Genomic DNA, 15,514 nt, shown 5'->3' with positions numbered 1-15,514 from the left:
GAAGAGTATTGAACTTACCATGAACTGCCAAGAAAATAAACAGGTCTGTCCTAGAAAGGGTAAAACCAAGTTTCTTCTTGGAGGCAAAGATTTTGAAGCTCTGTCTCATACTTGGGGCATGCCATAAGAAGGGGCCAGTCCTTGGAGAAGGACATCATGCTCGGAATGGTAGAAAGCCAGCATTAGAGAGGAAGACCCTTACTGAGATGGATTGACACAGTGACTGTGACAGAGGTCAGATGTGTCAGAGATGGTGAGGTTGGCCTATGATACGGCAAGGTTCATAGGGTCGCTATGAGTCATAGTTGATTCAAGGGCACACAACAACAACATGGTCAAGGTACACAATGGTTGTGCACTCAGCTGCGAAAGGTTATCAGTTCAAACCTATCAGTAGCTCAACTGGAGAAATAGCGTGAAGACCTCCTCCCATAAAGATAAACAGCCTAGGAAGCCCTGCAGGACAGTTCTACTCTGTCCCATAGGGCCATTGGATTCAGCATTACACAACTGCAGTGTCTTAGACTCTGCCCAGTGACTTTTCTTCTTCTTACACTTGCTCCCTCATTGTAACTCTCAGTGGAAGCCTCTGTTTCCCCAGAATAGCAGTCTATCAGAAGGGAACACCACATGCCCCACCCAGCCTTTGTCAGTCCCAACACTGCCTTCCCTCCCGCCTCCAGCTGTGAGTGAACCCTCTCCCTGGGCCTTGCATCTGACTCCCCCTCAATTACTGAGATGTAGATTCAGCATTTCTCCTAGTTTACCTTGCAGCACCCTGCTCTCTGTCCTGCTTTCAATTAGCATACAAATAGGCTATTAGTTTTCCTATCTAAAAAAAAAATTGTCTTGACTCTTCTCCCTTTTCTTATTGCTACATTTCTCATTTTACCTTGAATCCCCTGAAGAAAAGATGTCTGTTTTCACCCCTCCAATTCTTTTTCTAAGGGCCTGGTGGTATAGGGGTTAAAATACTTTACTGCTAACCTTAAGGTTGGTGGTTCAAACCCATTATCCTCTGCAAGGGAGAAAGATGAAGCAGTGTGCTACTATCTGGCTGCTAACCAAAAAGGGTCAGTAGTTCAAGCTCAACCACCTCTCAACAGGAGAAACATGATTGGTGGCCTAATCTACTCAAGGACTGCCCAGTAGGGCAGTTCTGTATGCTATGAATTGAAGTCAAGAGCAGTGGGGTCAAGTTTCAGTAGTGCTTGATTTTTTTTTTTTTTCCTCTTAAACCTTCTTCCGAAAGCATCATTTTACCCTTTGTTTCTCACTGGAGTTCTGGTGGCCTAATGGCAAGAAGCTGTGCTGCAATCCCGAAGGCACACAATTTGAGGCCACCAGCTTCTCCACGGCAGAAAGATGGTCAGTCTCTTCCCTTGCTATTAACTGCCTCTGAAAACCAGAGGGGTCAGCTATGGGTCAGTTCCAACTCTATGGTACACAACAACAACAAATCTCATCAGCATTAGAAAAACTATGAAAAGGATAAATTGAGGATAACCAATTAAACTAAATATAAAGGAAAATTGTAACAAAGAACTGAGAATTTTACATATTTAGTTCAATTAATAGGTTGTAATTTAGCAACTATGTATCTCAAAGTAAATTTTTATTTTTCAGAGTAGTTCTTGACTGACCCTACTTTTTCAAAAGGAAATCTTTTTTAAACATACTCTTACTTTAGACATAGGCTTGTGTTCAGTTATATATGTTTTATCCCCCAAAGGCTAATCATATTTCTTTTATTTTTATTTAGGAAGAAAATATTCTGACTGTATAAAATGAAAAATTTTAAAGTTGGTTTTTGTTTTGTTTTTTTATTAGAAACCACCCAAGCACATAATTTTTAGAGCTATTATTGTAAAATAGACCAATGTCACTGAAGTGCATAATACTAATTCTTGTCCAGTTAGCTGCTGGAATTTTGTTTCTTCCCTTTTCTCCCAAGGAAGAAAAATCTCAAATTGAATTTTCAGCAGAATAATCCCTAAATGTACTTTGTAAGCAAAATGAGAGCGTTTGTTTACATAGTTGTTGAATTTTGCTGTTCCTAATTTTATTCTGAAATTCAGTGGTACTTCAAGCCATAATTACTTTAACTCAGTAATGCACAGTTGTCGACAATTGAGAAAAGTAGCAGTACACCATCAGGCTCCATTCACCAGGAGCTTACGAAAAACAGGATTGGTCACACTCATTTCAAAACAAATCAACCCCGTACTATTGGTCAATGTTTCATTTCAGTCTAACTTCTGACAGTGAAATAGAGAGATATAGTTCCATGTTTCTCATCTTGATTTTTTCTAACATTGTCACAGTGAGTTCTTTGCAGCTTTGCTTTGCCCGGCTGACGCTGAAGAATCTGTAGTTGTTCCATAGCCATCCCCAGGCTGCCATGGATTTTCAGTTTCCCCTGAAAGAAGGCTGACTGAGGCTCCATTCTGCCAGGTATTAAAGGCAGTGAGCCCAGGTCAGCCATCGTGATTGTGCAGACAGCCTTCTTGGCTGAGTTAGGATGTCCTGAGCCTTTGCAGTTCTTCATGTCCACCACCCACGAGGCTTCTTTACCCCCAGGGCCATCCTTCACTTTAAAGGCAAAAAGGCCACCGAGTTTCTTCACAAACTGTTCTGCATCCTCTTCAGCTTCTTCTCAATCTCTTTATTTTTTTTAATTGAGATTTTAATGAAAGTTTATCGAGAACTTGGATTTCCATTCATTAATTGTTGCACATTTTCCTTTCTGTGCCACACCCCCACCCCAGTTAACTTTTCTTTTGTAAAAAAAAAAAAACCAAATTCTTTCCTTGTACAACTCCCCACCCCAGTCCACTTTCCTATGCAGCTCTTATTCTGGACTGTTGTCATACAAATAAGACCTAATCATATATTCCTTTTAAACAGTTCTTTCTCTCATCTGTTTCAATGCAGTATACATTATTTATCCCCTCTTTTCTTAGTTTCCCCTCAAACCTGATGTCAGTTCGGTTTTATAGCAGTGGCATTATGCGGTATTTATCCTTTTGTGACTGAGATATTTCACTCAGCATAATGTCTTTCTCAATCTCTTTAAAGATTGGCCTCAAATCCAGCTGAGCTGGTTGGAGCAGCCTCAATTTGACTAGTTCTAAAAGAACTAGCAGCTTCGGGAAAACCCATCATGTAGAGTATTACAACCACAGCTCCTGCGATGCCTAGATTATGCTGCAGAGCAACCAGCAGTGATTATTTAAAAATTAAAAAAAAAAAAAACAAACACACCAAACCTCCCAATATTCCTGTACAACAAACAAAATGCTTCATTTTTCAGTTGAGTCGTCATTTATAATGTGAACTCTCATGAACAGTCACCATCCTTTATGCCACTTTGCAGTCATCCTTGTTTCTGGGTTAGAACGTCGTATGAAGAGACTGACTCGTGGTATATCCTTGAGTGTCTGGCTTCTTTCTCTGCACAGTGTCTCATTTACGATTGGAGGTTCTCCATTTTGTTTGTATCAGTCCAGTAACTGAATATTACTTTATTTCATAAAGCCAATGCTACTCATTTGTTTGTGTGTTGGTTGACATTTTTGTTGTTTCCTGATTGTGGCTGTTATGACCAAAGCCACCATAAAACTTTGTGTATAGACTTTCCTTAAGCCCACTCCGACCAGGCAGGCATTTGCCTCTGTCCCTCCCTCTTACACTGCCATCAAGTTGGAGCTTACTCATAGCTGATCCTCCAGCAGCTTTTCAGAAGCTGTAAATAGCACAGGAAAAGATCACACATCTTTCTACTGTGGAGCAGCTGATGGATTTGAATTTAGCAGTGTGTGTGTGTGTGTGTGTGTGTGAGAGAGAGAGAGAGAGAGAACACCATCAAATCAGATCTGACTGGTGGTACAGGAGGAGATTGTCCCTCCTTCTCCAACAGATCATGTGGTGGATTCGAACCAGGCACCTCTGGGATCACAGTGCACCTTCCTGCAAATTCAGCACTTCTGAGTTGGCAATCCAAGTCACCAATGAGCAGGTTGCAGTACTCAGCGAGAATTGCAAAACCCACACTCGCACACCCTACTCCCCTTTTCTAGTTTTCTCATAACACTCATTACTGTCATATGCTGCATATTTTAATCGTTTCTATTTTTCTTTCTCCCTTCACTAGAATATAAACTCTAGGAAGAAAGGGGTTTGTTGTTCGGTTTTTTTTTTCTTTTAAATTTGTTTCACTAACTGCGATCTTGTGTACAAGCTCAACAAATATATTTGCAGGAGTTCAGTAGCCATATCTGTTGAATGACTGAATAAATGCATTCTCTACTGGCCAGTGATGTGGTCCGGTAGTTTAGTCTAAATAACCAAGGGTACCAAAGCAGTTTCTCCTCTTACTCCTTTTTAATGCATGAATTCCTTTTTCTTTCTGAATTAGGAAACTGCTTGCATAGTATTAGTATACATTTAAATATTTCTTTACCCCAATCACTGTGAAGTGTTTCAAGTCAGAGTCTAAGGCAGGACATCCTGACTTCTCAGAGAAACTTTGGTTTTTTAATATGGATGGGTGACTTTTAGTCAACAAATACACATTTAAATAATCTTTAACTTGGCTTTCACATTGATCATTTTCCTGAAATAACTAATTTGGTTTATTTTGGAATGGACAAATGGAATCCTGCTGCTTTGTTAAGTGTATGAAGACTCCTCACAGATAAAATTCTTTTAATTTGAGAAAGGCAAATATTTTAAAGCATATACTATTCTTTGTTTACTCATCAGTTGCTAAAGGATATAATTGTTAATGACTCCAAAAATATAACCCTTCCACAGAGAGCTGCATGGAACAATTCTGTTAATAACTTGGGAATATTTTAGTGAAAAATCTTGAGCTTCAAGTGGTGATTTTCCCCTACCTCTATCCTAAAGGTTTTGGGGAAACCTTTTGTATGGTCTACAGAATGGCTTTGAAATGTTTTGTGAAAGCCAACAGCATTTCCCCCTCCTTCACTGGAGCTGGAGCTGAGACCACATTAACATGAAAGGAGCTCCAGGTCTCTCATTAGTGTGTGTGCCCGTCTCCAGTGAACGTCCTGCTGGGCGCCCTAATAGGATTTCCTCCCCTTGCACCTTCCTCTGCCCTCACTCTGAATGCTATTGGTTTATGGTGTTTGGTTTAATGAGACAACGCCTGTGATCAAGGGGGGGAAATTTCTTCCTTAAATAGGCAAAGGTGTTGCTAAGGGAATTCAGAAGTCTACATTCTGTTTCCTGCCATTTTATGGGCCCAACATTTGATGACAGTCTTAGCTACTCTCAGCCAGGAAGGTCACAGTCATCAACTGTGCATCTCAAAACTCCACCAGAGCCAGACAGATTGTTGCTAGCCTTAATAGTCTGGAAAGACTGAGGACATTAGCTGGACGGCAGCGGGGGCTGCCAGGAGCAGCGGAGCGGAGAGTAGGGGCTGTAAAATTTTTCTCATAAAGGATGAACTTGAAACAATCTAGTTTTGATAGAATAAGCAATGAAAGTGTATATATAGACACGTTAAATGGTTATGGAAATGGACATATTGGAAAGGGTGAGAAAAGGGTAGGGTAATGTAGGTGAACTAAATTGTTTTCTATCATCAGAACTCAAATTCACGGTCATTGGGCTGTGATGCTCCGTCACGTTTCTGAGACTCTATGTCATAGTGGGTGAGGACTGTCCATCTTTTTACAGGAGACCTAGCAGCATAACTCAGTATGCACTTCATGGCCAGAGTTCCCTAAGATTTATCATAGCTGCTGTTATTAGGTGCTATGGAGTTGATCCAACTCAAAAGGCCTTGTGTACAACTGAAAAAACACTGCTCCACCTATGCACATCCAAAAACTTCTCCAGTAGGGTAAAAAGGGAAGCCACTGACTGGGAAAAAGTATTCGGTAATAACATATCAGATAAGGGACTTATATCCAGAATTTATGAAATACTTGAGCACCACAACAAGATAAAGGTAAATAATCCAATAGAAAAATGGGCACAGGATATGAACAGGCACTTCACCGAAGACGACATTCAGATGGCTAACAAACACATGAAGAAATGCTCAAAATCCCTAGCCCTAAGAGAGATGCAAATTAAAACAACTATGAGATATCATTTCACCCCAGTCAAAATAGCAAAATTTAACAGAACAGCAAGCAACAAATGCTGGCGAGGTTGTGGAGAAACTGGAACCCTGATTCACTGTTGGTGGGAGTGTAAAATGGTGCAACCCCTGTGGAAAGCAGTATGGCGCTTTCTCAAAAAGTTGCAAATAGAGATACCATTTGACCCAGCAATTCCACTACTGGGAATATACCCTGAAGAGACCATAGCTGACATGCAAGCAGATATATGCACACCCATGTTTATTGCAGCTTTGTTCACAATAGCAAGGAGTTGGAAACAACCTAAGTGCCCATCAACAAACGAATGGCTAGAGAAGCTGTGGTATATTCGCACAATGGAATACTATGCTGCATTAAAAAACAAGGAACTAATGCAATATTATTCAAAATGGTTGACTCTGGAGAACATTATGCTGAGTGAAATATCCCAGTCACAAAAGGACAAATATTACATGATGCCACTGTTGTAGAATGGGACTGTCCTTGGGGTTGGGGAGAGACTGAGTAAGATGGGTTCAATAATGTATACTGCACTGAAACAGAGGAGGGAGAGAACCGTTTAAAAGAGAGATATAACTGGGTATTTCTGTCATCACAGGAGACTAGAGCGAGGGCTACATGGTGGAGGGGACCTGGGGGAGGGTTTGTAAAACAATGAAAGAATCTTTTCTTTTACTTTTCCATAATTTTTGGACTCATGTACTTATAACTTGTTAGTCAAATTTGTGTCTTCTAGGTTGCAACACCCCCATGATACATCTTCAAGGATATGAACATGTACAGCCAAGCACAATCAATAAGAATGCATCTAAATTCCAAAATCAATCTCCATAATAGTCTATGTGTTTCCTACTGCCAAAGGGGCCCTTTAGAGTAGTGAGAGAAGATCTTCACCCTGAAACCCACAGCGTCCCTTTTCAGCAGGAAGTAGCTAAGAGAATACGCCATCCCCTTTTCCTTATGACTCAGGGTGAAGTCTCTCTCAGGGAGGAGTGATAGGGAATGGCAAAGGACACACTGACAAAGAAGATTAATCAGAACTGGCTTTGACAAGCACTGTGGCATTTGGACAAGAACAAACTGGGAGGAGGGTAGAGAGAATAGTGCAACAATGAATGAGTGGAAGCCCAAAATCTCTGTAAATGTTTATGAAAATTAATAAAATATAATTATAGAAAAAAAAGGGAAAAAAATAAAATTAATTTCAATGAAAATTTAAAAAAAAACACAAAAAACACTGCTCCAACCTGTGCCATCGCTATGACTGCTATATTTGAGCCCACTGTTGCTGCTATTATGTCAATCCATCTCTGATGGGCAACCTTTTTTTACCCACTTTACAAAGCATGTTATTATTCTCCACAGACTGATCCCACCTCACAACATATTCAAAATATATGAGGGAAAAAACCTAACACACAACAAAATACATGAGATAGACTCTCACATCACCACTTTTAGGGGGTAAACTGGCTGTACTTCCAAAACAGAATTGTTTATTCCTCTGGTCGTCCACAGTATATAACATATTCCTTTGCAAACACCCTAATTCTAAAGCATCAATTCTTATTCAGGCCTCCACCTTCACTGACCAGTTTTTCTGTATGTGTATGAGGTGACTGAAAATGCCATAGTATGGGGTTGGGAACACCTTAGTTCTCCAAGTGACGTCTTTACTTATAAATATTCAAAGAGGTCCTTTTTCACTAGACAGATGCAATAATAGATAAAGTCTAAAAGAGATGCATCCAGAAATAGAGATGCAGCTTATTACTTAGGGATAGAAAAGAGACACCTCCTCCATAGGGATTTAAAACAGAAATTGTTTAACAAATTAAAATTAGTTGGTTCTGGGAAGCAGAGGTTAAAGAAGACAAAGGCGAAGAAATGGGTTGGTTTTTTTTAAATTATTTTATATTGAACCCAAACAAATGCTGATCTTGTTTGGCAATCGAGCTAGGGCTAGATAGAGAGAAAGGGAAGGGGCTCTGGTGGCACGTTTGGCCGCAAATGGAGAAGCTGAATGTGCAACACCCTAACTTCTCCGAGAGGAGCTAGCCAGGCACCTCCATAAAGAAACCCAAGCAGTCCACTGCTGTGGCCGTGGCTGCCTGATAGCAGCTTGCCATCAAGTTTCTGAGGCTTCTAAGTCTTCATAGGCCCCTCCTCTCCTGGGAGTGCCTGGTGGACATGGTTGGCAGTCTGATATGTAGCACGCTGTGCCACCAGGGCTCCTTCCATGAAGATTGTAACCTAGGAAACCATATGAGACAGATCTGTTCCATCCCAGAGAATCAGGATGAGTTGGAATCAACTTGAAAGTAGCAGAGAGGTGGACAGGGCCAGGGATACAGGGCTCAGGGTCTGTTCAGGGATGGATGATGCGTGAACAGAGAACGAGATTAGGACAATTTGCAATAATGCTAGTGTCTGTTTTCACCCACTCAGCCTTGCTGTGAAGATTTGGATACAAGACCAATCAAGGTTCATGATGGTAAAAACCACTTAAAAAATGAGTTTTTGTAAATGAATTATTTCCACATCCTTTGCATGACCGAGAGGAAAAGTCTTGTCTCATTTGAGTTATTTATAAAGGATTGTAACCACCGAGGAGGCACAAGAGATGCTTCCTTGGCCTCAATACTAGAAGGAGTTGAGACTTTCAAAGGAGAAATTCTGACTCCAAGCGTGCTGTTGTTTATCCCACCACTGGAAGAGACATGGAGCTCTTTATAGCTCTTAGTCCAGAAATTTCCTCATTCTTTTGTACTGGTGGCTTTCATAGTTGTCCCCAATTGCAGGCCTATGAGCGATCCTCAACAATATATTCTGTGCAGATTAAGATAATGTACTGCTCTCTGGACCCCGCCATGTGCATCAGGCCCTCAGCAATATTTGGAAATCTGGAATGATCTGATATGCAACCCAAGAATGGGAACTCCTTAGGAGCAAGGATGATAAGACTTTGCCTTCCATGCTTTGGGCCTGTTATCAGGAGGCAGCCAGTCCTTAGAAAAGGATGTCACACTTGGAAAAGCAGAGGGCTGGCGGAGGAGGGAAGACACTCACCAAGATGGTTCCAACAGGGGGCTGTAAGCACAGCAGAGATTGTAAGGATGGCACAGGATCGGGCAGGAGTTTCTATTGTACAGAGGGGTCGCTGTGAGTTGGAGTCAACTTAGCAACACCTAACAAGAGTAGTCAATGTAATTGTTAGGTGGAAGATTCTCAGTGAGATGGACTGGCTGGCTTAGTGACTGCAACAATGGACACAGACACAATTGAGAGGATGGCGCAGAATCAGACAATGTTCTGTCTGTTTTGATGTCTCTAGGGTCATTATGAATCAGAACCAATTCAAGGGCATCGAACCCTTGGTGCCTATATATATAACCTTATTGGAAAAACGGTACCTTTGCAGATGTAATTAGTTGGCACGTCATTCTGGACAAGGGGTCTGGCAGCCTAGTGGCAAGAAGCTGTGCTGCATCCCTGAAGGCATGTGGTTCAAATCTACTAGCTGCTCTGTGGGAGGACAGGCGACCTTCTCTTGTGAAGTTAACTGTCTCTGAAAACCCACTGGAGGGTCATCTATGGGTTGGTGCCAACTCAGTGGTGGTGGTGGTTGTTTTTATGCTCCGTTGAGTCACTTGCGACTCATAGTGACCCTATGTACAACAGCCCTAAATCCTGCTCTGCCCTGTGCCAGTCGCACACAACAATAATAAATGGAGTTGGGTGAACCCTTATGAAAAATACCTTGTGTCCTTATCAAAAGAGATACAGACAGATATGGAGAGATGACATTCATGTGAAGACAGAGGCAAAGATGGGAGTCAGGAAGTCACAAACCAAAGAATGCCTGGAGCCCCTAGAAACCAGAAAAATCCAGAACGAATTCGCCTAAATCTTCAGAGAGAGCACAGCCCTGCTGACACCTTGAGTTGAGGCTTCAATAGTATACAGAACAAATTCCCGTTGTTAAGCCATCCAGGTTGTTTATTTATTATAGAAGCACTAGGAAACAAACACAATAATCCTTACACTGTTAAGTGATAGAAAGCTAAGATTCATAAAACAGAAGTCTCTAACCCCAAATCACAAATAGTCTTTTAAACATATGTGTCTGTAATTGTGTACTGGTACATATTTAATATCCCAAGAAAAGCCCCGATCTGGAACCTCTGACAATAATCCTCGTGTAAATACTGATTTCAAACTACCAACATGACATCACTGAACATGAATTTGGGAAGAGAGGCTCAGTAGCGCTCTGATATTTCCACCATTCAGATACATCATGTGTTTAAAAACCCCTCAAAAGTACAGATGTTAGTAAAGTGTAGTAAACTAATTAGAAAGTGATAGGTGTTGACTATTTTTAATATTAAGTTAGATAATTGTAAGTTGTTTTGGAAGAAATGCAGCCAAAATGTTCCTCGGAGGCAATGGTGGTGAGACTTAGATAACACTGAGGAGATTATGAGGAGAGACTAGTCCCTGGAGAAGACCCTCAGGGGGGGTAAACCAGGGGTCAGTGGGAAAGAGGAAGACCCTAGAGGAGCTGGACTGATTGAAGCGGGGCTGCTACAACGGGCTGCTCTTGTGTCCATCTCCATAAGGGGTTTCCTTTCCTTCATTGACTGTTTTTCCCACCCTGATGTTCTTCTTCTCCACCAGGGACTGACCCCTGATAACATGCCCAAAGTACGTCAGTCTCCCATCTGCGCTTCTAGAGAACACCCAGGCTACATTCTTCCTAGACAGATTGCTTGTTCCTTTGCCAGGCCATCAACATCACAGTTCAAAAGCATGAATTCTTTATCTCATAACAATGAGTCTATTGGTGGTGCAGGATAGAGCAGTGCTTTGTTCTGTCATACATAGTGATGCTCTGTGCTGCAACTGATTTGTCAGCACCTAACAACACTGTAACAGCTGGAAATGTTGTTGTTGTTGGGTACCATCGACTTGGAACCCACTCATAGCTGACCCTCCAGTGGGTTTTCAGAGGCAGTAAATCATACAGGAGGAGATTACTCATCTTTCTGCTACAGAGCACCTGATGGATTTGAACAATGTACCTTTGAGATGGCAGTACAATTCCTTATCACTAAGCCACCAGAGCGCCCTGTAAATGTATATGGGTTGTTTTAAAAATAATGACTGAATATAGCAATTGACTTTTAAAGTTCTTGAAACTTTATCAGTTGGCTCCCAAGTGCCAAAGCAGGCTGTCACCTGCTCTCTCTCTGTGTCTGATTCCAAAGTCCTTTACACTGGTATTTAATAGTGTATTGTCTGTGGAAGATAAGTTCTTTACAATGTTTTCTAGAGCAAGACTGTTCAAAGTCAAATAATAAATTCCTATATCACTGGCCAAATTCTGAGTTAAAGAGCTGTTCACCTCAAGCCTGTGCTGCTCTGTTGTTGATTGCCTTCGAGTCGAGCACAACTCATAGCGACCCTATGAACAAAAGGCTTAAAGCTCCTCTACAACTATTAACATTTATCACAGTTCATAGGGTTTCCAGAGGCATGATCCATTAAATATCCTACTAATCCATGTTCCTTAAATTCCACTTTGAGGAATATTATACATTTGAAAAAATCCTAGCAAAGTGATTAAAAACAGTGACTCAAGAGTCAGATCACTTGCATTTGAATCCTGACTTTGCCACTTACTGCTCTTTGTGGAGTGTTGGTCAATTTATGTAACCTTACTGTTACTCACTTTTCGTGTTCGTAAAATATAATAATGGTAGTACCTAGTCTGTCCCTCTACCCTTCCAAGCATGATGTCCTTCTCCAAGGACTGGTCCCTGCTGGCCATGTGCCCAAAGAATATGAGACACAGCTTCAAAATCCTTGTCTCCAAGGAGAAACTTGGTTCCACCCTCTCTAAGACAGATCTATTTGTTTTCTTGGTGGTCCGTGAAAAGACTCTTCTCCAGCACCACAACACAAAAGCATCTATTCTTCTTCTGTCATCCTTAGTCATTGTCCAGCTCTCTGATACATAGAAAGTAATTACAAAGATCATGACCTGGATCAGGTGCACCTTAGTCTCTAGACTGATGTTGTTTCTCAGTACTCTGGAGTGTCTCTGATGGCAGATATTCCCAGTGCAATTAGTCTTTTAGTTTCCTGACTGCTGATGCCATGAGTGTTAATTGTGGAGCTGAGCAAGCTATAATTGTTAATGACCTCAATTTTGACTCCATCTATCATGGTGCTGCCAATTGGTCCAGTGGTGAGAATTTTTGTCTTCTTGATGTTGAGCTCAATCCATATTGAAGACTACAGTCCCTGACCTTCTCCAGCAAAAGCCTCTGGAATTCAGAGAGGGACACCCTGGATGAGATATATTGATATAGTAAGTGGGCAATGGAGGTAGGTGTGTTGGAGTCAGAGAGACTGGCTCAGGATAGGGCAGGCTTCAGAGCTTTTGTACATAGGGTCGCTGTGAGTCACAGGCAACTGGACAGCACATAACAACAACAGTACCTAGTCTATATGGTTGGTGGATGAATGTAATTTTATATATTTATATTTGTATTTATTATATATATATGTTATTGTTGTTGACTGCCTTCGAGTCAAACACGACGCATAGTGACCTTATAAACACATACATAGATATATATCTATATATACATATATATGTGTATATATACTTGTATGTTTATATACATAGTTTTATTGCCATACGCCGTTGAATCATAGCAACCTTATGAACTATAGCTATAACTCATAGTGACCTTATGCACAACTCTGAACCTTGCTCTGTCCTGAGCTCATCTCACCATGTCTGATATATCTGCTCACATTGCCACAGTCACTGTGTTAATCCATCTCATTCTGTGTCTTCCTCTCCTGCACTGACCCTCTGCACCCTCTCCCTTTGTCCTTTTCCAAGGACTGGCACCTCCTGGCAACATGCTCAAAGTACATGAGATGGAGATTCAAAATCCTTGCTTTCAAGGAGCATCTGAGTTTAATTTTCTCCAGGACAGAGCCATTTATTCTCTTGGAAGTCCATAAGATGTTCAATACTCTTCTCCAGTACCACAGTTCAAAGGCATTGATTGTTCTTCTGTTGTCCCTATTTATTGTCCACTTCTCAGATGCATAGCAAGCAATTGAAAAGACCATGGCGGGAATCAGGCAAACCTTAGTCTTTAGATTGACTTCGTAAGTCTTTAGCACTCTGGAGAGGTCCTTGGCAGCAGATTTTCTCAAAGCAACTCATGTATTGATTTCCTGACTGCTGGTGCCAAGGGGGTTAATTGTGGATCCAAACAAGATGAAATTGTTAACAACTTCAGTATTGTTTACCATCTATCATGATACTGCCAGTTGGCCCAATGGTGAGGATCTTTGTTTTCTTGATGTTAAGAAGCAATCCATATTGAAGTCTGCAGTTCTTCACTTTCTGCAGCAAATGCTTCAAATCCTCCCCAGTTTTGGTGAGCAAAGTTGTATCATCTGCATAACACAGGTTGTTGATGAGTCCTCCTTCAATCTTGATGCCACACTTTTTCTTCATAAAGTCCAGTGTCCTAAAATATCTATTCTGCATTTAAATTGAAAAGTTATGAAGAAAGAACAAATCCCTAATGTACTCCTTGCTTGATTTTTTTTACTTTAATATTTTTTTAAATAATTTTAATGAGCATTTACAGAGATTTGGGATTTCCATTCATTCATTGCTATAGTCCTTGCTTGATTTTTAACCATGCAAAGTTCCCTTGCTCTGTTCCCATAGCAATCTGTCTGTCTAGGTATAGGTTTCATATGAGCACAATCAGATATTCTGATAGTCTCATTCTTCGCAAGGTTAGCCACAATTTATTGTGATCCACATGGTCAAGTGCCTTTGCATAGTCAATAATACACAAATAGGCATCCTTCTAGTACTCTGTGCTTTCAGCCAAGATCCATCTGACATTGGCAGTGATGTTACTAGTACCACAGCCTCTTCTAAACCCTGCCTATATTTCTGGCAGTTCTCTGTGAATGTACTCATTCAGTCGTTTTAGAACCGTATATGGAAGTGCTATCTGAGAATGGGCTCTTATTAGGTGCCATAAAGTCAACGCCACCTCAGTGACCCCACGTCCAACAGAACAAAACTCTACCCTGTATGCACCATGCTTACAATGTCTGCTGTGCTAGCCCATAGGTGCAGCCACTCCTGTATCAGTCTATCTCCGTGAGGAGTTTCTTCTCTCTTTTGGACTCTCTGGTTTTCTAATCATGACGTTCTTTTCCAGGGATTGGCCCCTGATAAACATGTCCAGAGTATGTGAGATGACGTCTCAATATCCTTGCTTCTAAAGAGTATTCTGGCTGCACTTCTTCCAAGATAGATTTGTTTGTTCTTTTCTCCAGTCCGTCAACACCACAGTGCAAAGGCATGAATTCTTATTATTGTATTAAAGTTGGATAAGTTTCCACTTTCATTATTCCATTCTCCTCACCTTTCAAATTTTCCTCCAACCTATATGGAAAACTGAATAGTGCTGAAGATAATTTAAAAATGGCTCCAATAGTACATGTATATCGAGAACTGGCAAAAGTTCAAGCAGGATTTCGAAGAGGCAGTGACACCAGGGATAACATTGCTGATGTCAGATGGATCCTGGCTGAAAACAGGTGAAAGGAAAGAATACCAGAAGAATGTCTATTTGTGTCTATTGACTATGCAAAAGTATTTGACTGTGTGGATCATGAAAAGTTATGACTAACATTGAGAAGAATGGGAATTTCAGAACACTTATTTATGCTCATGTGAAACCTATAACTAGACCAAGAGGCTATTGTATGAAAAGAGCAAGGGAGCACTGTTGAAGTTTGCCTTTGAGTCGAGCACGACTCATACCTCTCCAAATTATTGAGGGGCAACAATGTCAGCTTGAAGGTTAATGTGTGTTGGAATCAGGCTGTGGTCTTTCTAATCACTTGCTATGCATCTGAGAGTTGGAAATGAGTAAAGATGAAGGAAGAAGAATTGATGCCTTTGAGCTGTGGTGTTGGACAAGAGTACTGAATAGCTCAAGGACTGTCAAAAGAACAAAGAAATATATCTTGGAGAAAGTGCATCCAGAGTGCTCTTTGGAGGCAAAGATGATAAATTTTTGTCTCATATTCTTTGGGCATTTTTATAGGAGGGGCTATTCCTTGGAGAAGGACCTCTTTCTTGGAAAGGTAGAGGGTCAAAGTGAAGGAGAGGAAGACCCTCAACCAGGTGGATTGACACAGTGGACTCTTCTGTGTCAGGAAGTGTGAGGTTGGCACAGGATAGGACATGGTTCAGATCTACTGTTCATAGGATTGCTATGGTTTATACTTGACCATACCTAAAACCAAAA

General features: G+C 41.0%; 1 pseudogene; it reads right to left on the bottom strand.

Annotated features, from left to right (window-relative positions):
* Positions 1-2,251: 2,251 nt before the first annotated feature.
* On the bottom strand, positions 2,252-3,213 carry LOC102856754 (annotated as a pseudogene).
* Positions 3,214-15,514: the final 12,301 nt, after the last annotated feature.

The sequence above is a fragment of the Elephantulus edwardii genome, unplaced genomic scaffold (assembly GCF_000299155.1).
Source record: "Elephantulus edwardii isolate Elephantulus edwardi_28Jun2011 unplaced genomic scaffold, EleEdw1.0 scaffold00109, whole genome shotgun sequence".
Taxonomy (NCBI): domain Eukaryota; kingdom Metazoa; phylum Chordata; class Mammalia; order Macroscelidea; family Macroscelididae; genus Elephantulus; species Elephantulus edwardii.
Note: the sequence above shows the minus strand (reverse complement) of the source record. Positions and strands in the feature narration are given on the sequence as shown.